This window comes from Microcebus murinus, chromosome 22, assembly GCF_040939455.1.
Source record: "Microcebus murinus isolate Inina chromosome 22, M.murinus_Inina_mat1.0, whole genome shotgun sequence".
Taxonomy (NCBI): domain Eukaryota; kingdom Metazoa; phylum Chordata; class Mammalia; order Primates; family Cheirogaleidae; genus Microcebus; species Microcebus murinus.
Window position 1 is genome coordinate 5,368,619 of NC_134125.1, and position 13,796 is coordinate 5,382,414.

The following is a 13,796-nucleotide window of genomic DNA, read 5'->3' on the forward strand; positions in this document are numbered from 1 at the left end:
AAAGTGTATTTAAGAGACAGAGAATGCCCCCGGTTATTGCGTCAAACAAGCATTCTGGGACCAAATAACATCTAGAAAGCGCTGCTCCAAGACATGTTTCCTTTAGTGTCCATTGCAAGACAAGCAAGCCTCCTTTCTCCTTGTTATTAATATTTTTTTATTATTTGTTTAAGACAGGCTCTGTCACCCAGGCTGTCTGTGGTGGCATAATCATAGCTCACTGCAACCTCAAACTCTTGGGCTCAAGTGATCCTCCCGCCTGGGCCTCTCAAAGTGCTAGGATTACAGGCATGGGCCATCATGCCCAGACTTGCTCTCATTTTTATTGATCATTGTTCTAGATTCAAGCCAATGCACTAGGCTAGGAAGAAGAGGCAGGACATACTTCTTAGAAAGGAGATTGCAAAATTAATGTCTTAAGTGGATATGGCGGTTGTCTTGAGTTTTCGAAGTAGACGAAATGAAAAGTAATTTGAAGTAATAAGACAGTATGGCCGCCAGTTGCAAAATAACCATAAGCAGTAAGTAAGCAAATGTCATGGCTTTCTTCTGTATCAGCAGAAACCACCAGTGGATTTAATGGGCAGGAGCACCTCTGACATCTGTTGGCTTAGGCGTCAGTGAACCAGTGGCCTCATTTTCTGGTTAGAAACAAGAGTAACACCCAGGCTGTGTAGGTAGCTGCCGGCCATCCCCCCTGGGCCGACCCCAGGAAGGGGAAGGCAGTGGGTAAGTGGTGCGAGGCGCAGTGGGCTGCATCTCTCAGCGGGGTTATTCCAGGGACTCTCCCAGGATGTTTTGAACACATTTGTACCATTAAGCCGTTATTACGGAGCCTGGAAATCCATTATCTCAAGCTCAGCGCCAGTCCTGGAAGACAGATACAACTTGAGAGATGAACCGTTCTCCGCGCATCTTCCGAGGGGGCGTCTCAGAATCCCCCTCTAGCTCTGGGGTCCCTGCCCTGGCATCCCCAAGGCCGCTGTGAGAGTGGGAGTGGGTTTCAGGAACACCCTGGGGAGCAGAGTCTGGGTGTTGGAAGTCGGTCAGTCGTTCTCTCCCGCTGGAAACAGAGCAGGGACACTGCCACATCCTCATCACTCACGCGAGGACGGGCCAGCCCGCCTCCTCACACTTCCCCGCGTTCTCCTGGTCTTTCTCAAGGGCAGTTCTCACCTCTCTTTCTGTGGGCAGAAGACACGGGAGGTAACTCAGGTCTTGGAGGGTCCTCGGAGTCATTCAGCTGATGGGCTGCACCGTGACGGTACAGAAGTCACGCACCGGGCTGTCCGTGAGGCCGCGGCGGGGGCGGGTGCACCTGCGGTCCCCTCAGCCGGCCGTACCTCCTTTCCAAGTTGTCCTCCCTCCTCCCTAGTTCTGTTTCTTTCCTCCCCTCAGTACGGTTTTGCTACTTTAAATTTTCTGTCTTATTTTAACCACAGTTGTTTGTGTGACCACCCGAGGGGGCTGGTATAATTTTCCTGAGACTAAAGCCCTGGGGCTTTTTGGCAGCTCGTCTCTCCAAGCTTGGGGGGGGTCTGAGGTGCAGGGCGGCCCACTTCTAATCCTTCATGGCAGGCTGGGCCGTGGAGTGTCATGGGGCAAGAGTTCCTAAGCTGGGCACGCATCAGTCCCCAGAGAGCACTTAAAAATGATGGGCGATTCCCTGGACAGATTGTTTTTAGGCCACTTTCTGATTCTTTAGGAACGTGGGGTTCACAGTATGAAAAGATAGACCATTATGTGGTTTTAAACGATGCCTTTTAAAGTTGTTTGGGCCATCCATTCTTTTCTGTGCATTCTGCTGTTCCAAAAGAAACATCATTCAGCCCTGGCATTTTTTTCACATAAAATAGTTGTTAGGATTTGAGTTTTCAAAACTCCTGTTAAGTTAATCCTAGAACATCAACTTGATCACACTGTCGGTGGCGCGCCGTGCTTTGAGCGACTGACTTCGCGTTCTATACCTGGATGTCCATACTTAGCGTCTGCCTCCCTAACAGTTCAAGACTCACAGTCATCTCGTATTCAAAGAACATCATTCTTCTAGTGCTTTTCTTCACTAGCCATTTGGTAATCACTCAACTCACTCATTCTTTCATTTATTAAAAAGTAATTACAGGCCAGGCGCGGTGGCTCACGCCTGTAATCCTAGCTCTCTGGGAGGCCGAGGCGGGCGGATTGCTCAAGGTCAGGAGTTCAAAACCAGCCTGAGCAAGAGCGAGACTCTGTCTCTACTATAAATAGAAAGAAATTAATTGGCCAACTGATATGTATATAAAAAATTAGCCGGGCACGGTGGCGCATGCCTGTAGTCCCAGCTACTTGGGAGGCTGAGGCAGAAGGATCGCTCGAGCCCAGGAGTTTGAGGTTGCTGTGAGCTAGGCTGACGCCACGGCACTCACTCTAGCCTGGACAACAAAGCGAGACTGTGTCTTAAAAAAAAAAAAAAAAAAAAAAAAGTAATTATAAAACACTCAGTCGTGCCTGACATTGCACCAGACATCGGCAAGAGTCTAAAGATAAATTAGATACATGGCTTGATTTATGGAACTTACAAATTTATAGATTACAGTTAAGTAGTAAAATATCTTACAAAGATCACACGGGAAATTTTTAAATTATTTGGATAAGTGATGCGTTATGCTTGCAGAGGGCCTACAGGCAGACATAGACTTCTCTACCCCCTGGTCTTCAGTTTTCCTCCCAGAGACAGCGATGGTCGCTAGTTTTTGTGTGTGTGTCCTCTTTCAGAGAGATTTTCTGTAGATGCGAATATATTAATATATTACTTTAAGAAAAAAAACTCAACACAAATGGCTGCCTGCTGTTGTGCATCTGCTTTTTTGACTTCACAGTACAGAAGTCCTCCAGGAGAGGGTTCGGCGTTGGCTCAGGTAGAGTCGCCTGTTCTTTTAGCAGTGGCTTGGTGCCTCGATGGCGGCTGGCCCAGCATGGTTAGACCCTTCCCCCGAGGATGGAGTTTCACTTGCCCAAGACAGGAGGCAAGCGGTGCTGCAGCTGGCATCCCGTATGTGCGTTTTCATGCAAATGCACTCTCCTATCCGTGGAATAAATTTCCAGAAGTAGAATTGCCGGGTTAAGGGGTGTGTCCCTTTTATTTTTGTTAGCTGTTGCTAAATTGCTCTCCATAAAGGTAGTACCAGTTTACATTCCCACTTAAAGTGTGTGAGTGCGAGGCAGTGGTTTTTAACCTCAAAACCCCAGGCAAGGAAGAGCTTTTAAGTAAAATGAAAATCTGGGGAAAACTCCTTCTGTGTGAGAGCCTTTTCGACCGCAAAGGGCAGACTGTAGCGTAGTCCTGGCACAGCCGGTTAAGACAGTTTGTTCCCATTAGGTGCCGACTTGCGCGTGCCAGAGGGGCCTCTGGGTTTTGGATTCCTGCAGTCGGCTGTGGCCTGGAAGGTTCCATCCCAGTGGGAGGGTGGGGGCAGCACTACCTGGGCCCTCCTCTGTCGCCCTGTCCATCAGCAGGTATCTGAGAAGCGCCAGGCGCTTTCCACATCCCAGTAGATCCGACCTGACTAGAGATCTCACCTCCGGGGAGCTCGTGTTTGAGGGGCAGCTCAGATGTGCCCAGGGGGAGCCTCAGGAGGCCTGTGAGTTGGATTTTTACAGATCTGTGAAATTTAAGAAATAGTTTTTCCAAGTAAGGACATTATTTATGAAGAGCTGCCATTCACAAAAGTGAGTGGGGCTGGGAGCAGCGGGTGAGGAGAGAATGGGCAGTTAGTGTTTGGTGGGTACAGAGGTCAGTTTGCGAAGTTGGAAAGTTCTAGAGAAGGATGGAGGTGATGGTTGCACAGCATTGCGAATGCCCTTCATGCCTCTGAACTGCACACTTTAAAATGGCTAACATGGTAAATGTTGTACATATTTACCCACACACACGAATGAGCTATATATAACTCACTGTCACCGTCATCTCATAAACAAAAAGGACACTAAGAAGTAGGTGAGACCTAATCTAAGAATAAGGAGAACAAGCAGAGCTTATTTTTGCCTAGGTTGCCCCGCCAGCCATGTTGTTCTCAGTTCATCTTGAACTGGTCGGAGCTTCGCTGGGCCTCAGCACTTGCTGGCCTTGGGAGCCAGTGGAGAGGCTGCGGGGTCTGGGAAAAGACCCTGTTCTGTGACTGGGACTGGCTTCCCCATCCCTGTCCCGAGGCACTGTGTCCACCGTGTAGTGTGTCATTTCTCTGTGTTGGAACAAGAAGTGTGCCCCTGGCCTGCTGCAGGCTGCTTTGGAGCCTGGTACGAGTGAAGCACCCAGGGATCTGGCTGTGGTCTTCGGTTTGATTTTCCACTTTCCCCATGGGCTCAGTTACATTTTTGCAAAAAGTGCACTTGCCTAGCTTTCATCTAGAAACAGGTGAGCGGAGCAGATGTCTTTCTAGAAGTCAGTGGTGGCTCACGGTAGGTGCTCAGAGGGGACTGTCTCCCAGGGCTCTGGGTCCGACCCGCAAGGGGGAGCTTTGCGGAGATACGGCTTGACCTCTGCACAGCCATCCTGCCTCACGGAGGAGCTGAGTGTTTTACCAGTGAAGGTTGTCATCCCAGATGGTAATTATTACCGGGGAACACGTGCCGCCATGTGTCAGTGCCGTTAGAGGGTGTGGGCCTGTGCTCACTCTCACTCTGGTCAGGGCGTGCCTCCGACCACGAATGAACCTCATGCGGCATCTGGCCAAGGGCTCTGGCTGTTTTCGTGGTTGTCTCTTCATATGTGAGGTCTGTGGTCCTCACCCTACTTGCAGAGAGAGACACACTAGTCCTGTAGAAGACCAATGACCCTGGGCTGGGCCCGTGGCCACAGGGAGATCCCTGCCCCAGGACAGTGCATCCCAGCCACCCTCTGACTAGTAAACCAGGGCCCTTACCTCTCATCGCCCAGCCAAAACATAGATCCTGGGAGCTGAGGGGGCTGCATAGCCAGGCAGAGTCAGAGTTGGCTCTGAAACCCAGTCCATGTGCTACCCAGCCCCTAAACACTCTGGTTGGGGCATTTTAAATCTTCGAGGGTGTCATTTTAGTTATAAAATGACCTTAAATCTGTGGGTTCATATTTGACAAAAACAAAGGCAGGCTTTCCCTGCAGGCGCACCCTCCGAAAGCCCTTGTCAGCCACGGAGCAAATCCCGGCAGGCCACACAGGCACCTGGGACAAGTTTCCCTTTGACTCACCAGTTGTCAAGCAGGTAACACAACTTCACCATCGGGGCGGTGTGATCGCTCAGCTGACACAACGGCCTCACGGGGTGGCAAGGGTATGCTTCCCAGTAAGAAAATTGCTACCTAGGAACAGGTCCGCAACAGAACTTTTTCCTTTTACCAACATTAAGAAAGTAATAATAAAATGACCCACCTAACACCCCAAACTTAAAATAAAAACAACAGGCAACAGGATGTCTAACATCCACCCAGAAAGACACCTTTGTATTCAGCCTGGTATTAAAACTCAGAGTCGCATGGACAAAACGAAGAAATTCTCATTTAGGTGAAGGTTAAGTCACCGTCCTCCATCCTTCTGGAGTTGTGATACCTAATCCTTGTCCCTGTCTCCTGAGCGTGACAAGGCTTTGGCAGAAGCTGCTTCACACCCAGACGAACTGTGCTGAATTTGCCTCTGAGAATTCCCAGCAGTCCGATGAGATCACTGGAGAATCCCCCAGGTGGCCGCAGCTTCAGAGCTGTCTTGCCGAGTTCCGTCTCGTTTGGAACACTTGGGTCCTGACGAGGCCCTTGACACAGGGAAGTTAGACCATTGTTATCAATGCTGAGCCCGGATAGACCTGGGGGTGGGAGCCGGGGGCTCTGCTCCAGACCTGCAGGTGACCGGGGCCGATGGTGGGTGCAGACTCCGGGTTATGACATAAGCAGGAAGGTGGCCTCTCTGGTTCCCCGTGGTCGAGACTGTGACAGGGATGGGCTGACTGTTTCAGGATGGACTGTTTCAAGTCCCTGCAGCCCGGCCTCCGTCGGTACTAAGGCACAGCGTTTGTGGAGGGCCATGTGTTTGACAATACTTACCGCATCCAGTAGCCAGATGGTCCAAACAACCCATCAGTGGTACGGTATGTAAATATTTTCCGTCATTATCATGGTGCCGCCGTGTTGACATTAACTAGGATGAAGAATTAACTCCAAGGAGCTCTCCGTCAGGAGCCAGCCAGGCCGCAGGCAGGGCTGCAGATCTGTCCCTGTGCCCTAGAGGCTGACAGCTCTCCGGGCCGGCTTGGTCTCCTCTTGCTGTCTCCTGCCCAGACACAGATTCCCTAAGACAGCCACCATGGACCATCCCCTTCAGAGCGCTTGCCAAGCCCAAAGTTTGTTTCTCATCAGGAACCAGCATGCTTTCCACTGTTGGCAAGAGCTCTATGAGCCAGCATATTTCCCTTTTTGCTTTGTCCCCTGGGAAGCACACAGCTAAGATTTTTTACTCATTTGCTTGTAGATTGCCCTCAATTAGGAATCTTGGTATGGGTTTTCTCCTTCCTGTTTGGTTTCTTTCTTTCTTTGTTCCTCTCATGTTTGGAGGGAAAATGTAGTGAACCTATGTTGTAAGGTTTTTGGAAGCAGGCAGTGTGGGTAGAGCTTGAATAACATGAACAGGCTCCCGTCATGTGCTCAACAGGGTGCAGAACTGGTCTGTATGAACTCGACTGGTAGTTCTCAAAGGGCCAAGCTTAGGCCGAGGCCTAATTCTTCCATGCACCTTTCACATATCTGACATATAGTAGCAGTTTGGTGTATGTATTAGTTAGGATAAGTAATGCTAGCTGCTATAACACACAATATCCTGGTCTCAGTGGCTTGTCACAATAAAGGCTTGTCCTCGCTCTTGTCTTAGTCTAACTGGATGCTCTGTGGGTGGCCTCCATGCGTGAACGGGGGACAACCCAGGATCCTCTCACATTGTGGCGCTGCCATTGCCGGCGGCTCCCTCGGAGTCCTGCACTGGGTCTGTGCAGTCAGCTGGCTGAAGAGTGGAGAAAGAGGGGGCATAGAGGATGGCGTGGGGTGTTGTAGGGGCCAGGCTTGGGAGTGGGGCTCCTCCTCTGCTCACACAGCAAGTCCCCTAGCCTCACCTGGAGCCCAGGGGGCCAAGTGTGATTTGGGAAGAAGCAGTTGTGGAATGAATGAACAAATCCATGAAGGACACAGAGGAGGGACACGCCCGAGTAGCCCGGTGAGCGAGTCTGCCTTGCAAACCTACAAGTGAGTCACTGGACTTGGTTCAGGGTTTTGCATTACGAGTCAGCATTACCTTCTGTCAAAGCCGTGGGGTTGCAGAGCGCTGGGGCTGAGCAGAGTGACCTTTCAGAGGTCATCCGGCCCAAGCTTCTCCATCTACAGATGGGGAAACAGAGGCCCAGTGAGGGGCCCACTTACCCGGAGTCAGCCGGGCCAACCCATGCCAGGGAGCATTTCAGCGCACACAGGGAATCCCACCGATGTCTCCGTCCACAACGTGCAAATCCCTGCTGTGGACAAGGAGAGAGAGTCACGTAATTAATCGGCAGCTTGAGTTGATCAGCTGATGGCCTGCGTGCTCCTTTGGATGGTTGGAGAAATTCCCCGGCCTCCCAGCAGCTGTTTGAAACAGCACCGGTTTCATTTCAGCCTTCACTCCATTGGGATGGTGGGAATGGAAGATTAGTCCCTTCCTAAGCTCATGTAAGCACTAACTTCTCTCAGCAACTGTACGTGAGAGTGCAGAAGGGCTTCCTGAGTCTCACATTAGAAGTATTGATAGAAATTACTGCAAACCCACGGAGAGCTTGGCCGCCGTCAGTCGTCTGTTGCTGCATAACAAAGCACTCCCAAACTTCGTGACTGAGAACACCAGCCATTTATTTACTTGTTCATGATGTGGCAGTTTGGGCAGGGCTCGGCGGGGACAGCTCGGCTCCACTCCACTGGTGTCAGCTGGGGCAACTTGCCTTGCAGTGGAGGATCCATTTCCAAAGTGGCCCCGCTCCCACGGCTGGCAGGTGCCTGGCTGGATCCGCCAGGGCTGTTGGCTGTGGCATCGGTTCCCCTGCACGGAACCTCTCCCCACGGCTAGCTCGGGCTTCTCACAGTTTGGGGAGCTGACTTTTTACATGGCTTCGGCTTCCCCGGAGTACAAACCCAGAAGCATCCAGACGCTGTCACGACTTCTTTGTCTTTCCCCTCTCCCTTTTTTTTTCCTTAAGTTTTTTTCATTGTGGTTAAATATGCATAACAAAAATTTACCACTTTAACCATTTTTAAATGTACAAAGTGGCATTAAGTACGTTCACATTGTTGTACAACCCTCACCACCATCCATCTGCAGAACTCTTTTCATCTAAAACTGAAACTCTGTCCCCATTAAACACTCACTCCCCTTTCTCCCTCCCCCCGTCCCTGGCACCCACCATCCTTCTTTCTGTTACTGTGAATGTGATGACTCTAGGGACCTCCTATAAATGGAACCGTACAGTATTTGTCCGTTTGTGACTGGCCTTTTCACTTAGCGTCTTCAAGATCCCTCCGCACTGCAGCATGGGTCAGAGTTTCCTTCCCATTCAAGGCTGCGTGGACACTTCACTGTATGGATAGACCACGTCTTGTTTATCCGTCCAGACATCAGTGGTCACTGGGGCTGCTCCCACCTTCAGATGTTGTGAACAGCGATGCTGTGAACATGGGTGGAACGTATCTGTCTGCAGTCCTGCTTTCAGTTCCTAGGCAGGCCCGTACCTGCTCAGGTACAAAGCTGGCACAACGTTACTTCCACCCCATTCAGCTGGGTAAAACAAACCACAGGGCCGGGCCAGATGCAGAGGGATTCCACAAGGACATGGCTCATTGGAGGCCACCAAGGTAACAGTCCTCTGCAACCACTCTGGGAAAAGGTCTTCGCAGAGTTGCTCACGAAAACCCATCCGAGGCCTGGCTCTGCCCATGGTACCTCTAGAATACCCAGGGCCGGGGCTTCCCTACTCAGGGTCCTGCGGGAGCCACTCAAGCCGCACCCCAGCTGTTCCCTCCCTTGGAGAAGGCCACAGTCCTTGCTCTGTGTTTTGTGTCGCTGATGGCTGCACCTCTTATTACATAATCTGTTATTCTGTGCTGCACAGGGCCCTGGTTACTTGTCAAAAGTTTCTAAAAGCCAGCTGTATCGGCTCCAGGCAACTGGGGGTGCTGCCTCTCCCTCATAGTATTAGTCACTCTGTACTTAGCTAAATTTAACTTTTTATCATCCAAATGATATTTTTGTGGGCTTGGGATTTTACATAATGCTACCAACTGCTGCAGGCTAAGAATTTCTCCTCTTTGTTATGCGTGTGTGTGTGTGTGTGTGTGTGTGTGTGTGTGTGTGTGTGTGGTGGATTTTTCCCCCCATGAACTTCTGCACGCTCAAGGAGCATTGTTCAGTTTCTTTTCCCTGCTCTGCTTTCCCAGGTCCAGGATTTGTTCTTCAGGCTCTGCCTTTGCCATTTACCAGCTGGGAGAAAAATAGCTCCTAACAGCTTTCTAATGGCCCGCTAATGCTTCCGTCCTCACCGGAGGGCTTTCCACTCCCAAGGTCTCTGAGGGTTTCCCTGCTGCCTCCAACAGTCTGAGCTTCGGGAAGGGAAAGGAAGCTCCAGAGTGAAGTGTTTGTTGAGAGCATGGCGAGCAGCAGCTGGAGGGGGCGGGGGAACAGGGTCAAGAAATAAGGAACCCAGCCGTTCTGCCCAGGGGGTGCAGGCTCTTCCTCCAGACCTGTGCCCAGTGGTGGGTGGAGAGGTGGAGAGGGAGGGCACAGGGCTATGGAAGGGGGACAGAACCCCGAGACGCACCCCAGCCACCGTGACCTTCTCTGAGCCCCCATGTAGGGGTCGCACGCCCTGCACCATAACTGTGCCTGGGAGTGCCCCCTGCATCCCCCCCCCAAACTGAAGACCAGCTCAGTGGGGTGAAGGAGCCTATGCATAGGAATTACAGCAGCAGCAAACACTGAGCACTTAGTGTGCACTAGGCGTGGCACTAAGCACTTGCTTTCATTAGCTCACCAACTCTTCATTGCAGTTCTGTGAGGTGGGTCCAGAGTCCACGCTCTTTGTCAAAGAAACTGAGTCCCAGAGACGTTAGCAGTCACAGCTGGGGAGTGGCGGAGCCAGGTTTCAGAGCCCACCTACCTCCTGGCCTGCTCTCAGCCACCTGGTTCTGCGGCCTCTTCTGGGCTAAGTGGTTTCCCCAGGCACACGGATAACACTCAGGCAGAGATGGCACTTGGGGACAATGCCCCGTGCTCTTTCTTCTGCATTACTAGGCTGATTCTGGCAGATCTAGTTGCCAAGTTCCTCACATGCAGGAGTACATGTATAGGATGCCTCTGGGAGGATTAACCACAAACTGGTATTTGCCTCTGGGCAGAGGAACTGGGTGTCAGGAAACAGGGACAAGAATCTCTCTCTCACCCTGTGCCCGTTCTATCTTCTGAGTTTAGAGAGTATTCAAAACGCAGATGTATTACATGCTTTAAATTAAGTGACACTATTTGATTAAAAATTATGAATTCCTAAGTGTACACCCAAAAGAATGGAAAATGTATGTCCCCATGAAAGCTTGTACACGAACGTTCATGGCAGCATTATTCACAGTAGCCAAACGGTGGAGGCAGCCCAGACGTCCACCCATGGACGAGTGGATAAACAGAGCGTGGCCTGTTTATACAACGGAATATTATTGGGTCATAAAAAGAAATGAAGTACTGACACATGCTGCCACATGGATGAACCTCGAAAACATTATGCTAAGTGAAAGAAGCCAGGCACAAGAGGATACATATTGTATCCATTTATACGAAATAGCTAGAATAGGCACATCCACAGAGACTGAGAGCAGATTAGCGGTTGCCAGGGGCTGGGGGAGGGAAGCATGGGAAGAGACTGCCCATGGGCACAACTTTTGTTTTTGGGGTGACGAAAATGTTCTGGAATTAGATAGTGGTGATGGCTGTACAACCTTGCAAACAGACGATAACCATTGCACCATCTACTTTAAAAGGGTGGGTTTTATGGCATGTGAATTCTGTCTCAACCTGGAACGATCAGGAACCGTGCCTCCAGATAGAGTCAAAGGTCCCCCGCGCCGTGGTCAACACGGGCCAGGTTGCTTTTGCCCCACCTCCCATATGTATGGGCCTCTCCCCCATCCATCCCTCAGCCACCTGCCTTGCGGTCGCCATGTCGACGGCGGGTGGAGCCGCAGCGTCTCGCTTCAGCAGCACTACCCACTCATTTGGAACTCACACTTTCCACCGGGCCAGCCTGAGCCATGCGGCCGTCTGGGCAGGCTAGTATCTGGCACCCCATCCAACCAGTATTCTCTAAGTGTTTGTTTGACATTTATTTGGTGGGGATGAGGAGAGACTGATATTCTATTAATAGGAAGCATATAGAGAAACAGATTCACTTACTAATTCACTTCCACGGACCGAAACAGAGTCCGGGAGCTCAACCATTTTTAGGAAAGCAGTTCTGACTTCTGTTGTTCTCATCTCTCAAGGTTGTTTTGGCTTTGTTTTTCTTTCATTTTTTTTTTCCCCCTCCCTGAAATTTTCCAAATCGTTCGAGAGGCATCTTAAAGATTTAGATTTAAAACTTACAAGAATGAAATGTCCCTTTGCTCCTGGGAAACAGCCCCACACAGTGCATTATTGGGTTTCGGGTCCCCCTGTCCCCCTCCCAGGACTGAGACTACACGTGTGCGGAACGTGCACGCCGCACATCTCAGCAGGGAACCGTGTGCTGCTGTGATTTTCCGTTTCCCCTTGGGGGAGTGGACCGATTCGCTTCTTGCCATTTATGTCAGGGTCACTGGAGGAAACCTGAGCTAACTGGCAGCGTATTTTTATTTCTTTCCAAGAAGATATTGGAGCCCCTGCCCCTGGCGGTCTGTTCCCTAAGCAGCTACTTCCCCAAGTGCTGGGCTTGCCCCTTAACCTGCCTTCACTGCTTGCACTTCATTGAAATACTTTTTGTTGGAAACACAATTCCCTGCAGTGCCCCTCTTTGCGTTCCAAGAGTGCCTTTTTCTCACAGCCCCTGCGGATCTAATTCTGCCGGGCATGAGTCACCGCTGCCCTTCGCGCCCACGGAGAGGCGGCGTGGTGGGCCGGAGCGGCCGGCCTGCCACACGGGCTGGCCACTGACTGGCACGTTACCATGGCGAGCCCTCAGCCCTCTCAGTGAGTTTCTTTGCCTCCAAAATGGGGAGACCTCAGGGTCATTGGAAGGTGTTGCAATGGAAGCCAAGGAACAAAAATCACGCAGAGGCCTGGCCCGCTGCGGCAGGGGGTGGCGTGTGAGGAGAGGCTGCGGGGCGTGGGGAGCTTGGGGTACTTTGTTCTCCGGGGGGTCGAGTGTGTACGGAGGTGTGCATGTGTGCCCGTGGAGACAAGGGCCTCAGTCCCTCGGGGGCTTCCGCACCCCTGGCCACAGCTGCCCCGGGGGGTGGGTGGCATGCAGGACACCGCACACTGCAGGACAGGGCAGGCATGTGAAGAGCCCCACTCCCTGCAGCCACACCCCCAACTGCTGGGCCTCTCTAGCCACCGTTCCAGTCCCCTCTGGTTTGGCTTTCATCTCTGTCGAGGCCACTGGCCCTCCCGAGCAGGGGCGGCTGTCTGAGGAGCCCCCTGTGCCTGGCCTCAGCCCTTGAAGCAGGGGTGCTGGTTCCTGGGACAGTCCTGTTCTCCACGGCCTGCAGGGGAGCTGCCTCTTGACTGGGTCACTGGGGTCCTCCGGGACTGCCACCTGCTCTCTGGGCACAGGAGGCTCATGGGTGTGTCAGACAAACCAGGATGTGTGTTGAGCTGCAGTATGGGCTGTGGGCTTGTCTCAGGTCCCCGCAGGAGTCCTGGGTTGGGTGGCAGCTTCCGTGGTATCTGGAGACTATCTTCTCCATGGCCTGTTGGACCCGGGACTCCCTGGAAATCTGTTTGTCCACCTTTTTCCTTTTGTTTTGAGCGCTCTTCTCTTGCCTCTGGGTACTTGGCAAAGGTGAGCATCAGATCACATTCTGCCCAGCTGGAAGGGTTTGCTGGGAAGGCTAGAAGTCATCTTACCACCCCACACAGTGACCACGCTCTTAGCGTCCTGGGCTGACTGTTTCCCGCTCTTCTTCCTGTTCTGTCTGGTTTTCCAGCCTCCCCGCTCCAATCTGAAGTCCTCTAATCCCAGCAGGGTTCATGGGTGAAAAACCTCAAGTTTGAGATGAGAGCTCCAGATGGGCTTCCAGTATGTCCTGGAGGTCTCCGTTCTGGCTCCCTGAGCAGTTTTCCAGAGCAGAGGGGGTGCCGGGAATGTCAGGGAGCATCAGTCTTTAGAAACTTGCTCCCTGAGTGCACCCTGGCCTGGGTCCCTTAGTCAAGGGGAGACACCTTCAGTCGGACGTCCCCTGTCCAGCCCTCTGGGTCCATCGGGATGGCTGGTCTCTGGCATGGCTCAGGGGGAGGCCTGGCTCTGCCCGTCTTCCAGTCGGGTTGGTGTGATCAGAGAATGCGGGAGTCTCACCTCCTCTCCCGTTCCGCTTCCCTCTGCAGGATGCTGGCACATGTGTCCTGGCCCCTGACACCCTTCTGCGAGCCTAGGGGTCCATCCCCATCCCGTGGCAGGGACATCGCTGGAGCCACCTCAGACGCACAGGTAAGGCCCGTGTGCCTGTGCAGTGGCATGCGCCTCCCAGGGCGGGGGCCCTGCAGAACACCTGGCTTTGGAGTTCGGGGGTGCAGAGGCTTTGCTGCCGTTTCCTTCTTC

The 13,796-nt window shown here is 52.1% G+C and overlaps 1 protein-coding gene across 3 annotated transcripts in view; it reads left to right on the forward strand.

The window, feature by feature from the left end:
• The window catches only part of PITPNM2 (phosphatidylinositol transfer protein membrane associated 2), a 128,277-nt gene that overhangs the window by 18,521 nt on the left and 95,960 nt on the right, over window positions 1-13,796 (forward strand). For all 3 annotated transcript variants that reach the window (XM_075996495.1, XM_075996496.1, XM_075996497.1), the window contains exon 2: window positions 13,583-13,685. The gene's annotated coding sequence lies outside the window, so the exon portion shown is untranslated. The remainder of the gene's footprint in view (window positions 1-13,582; window positions 13,686-13,796) is intronic.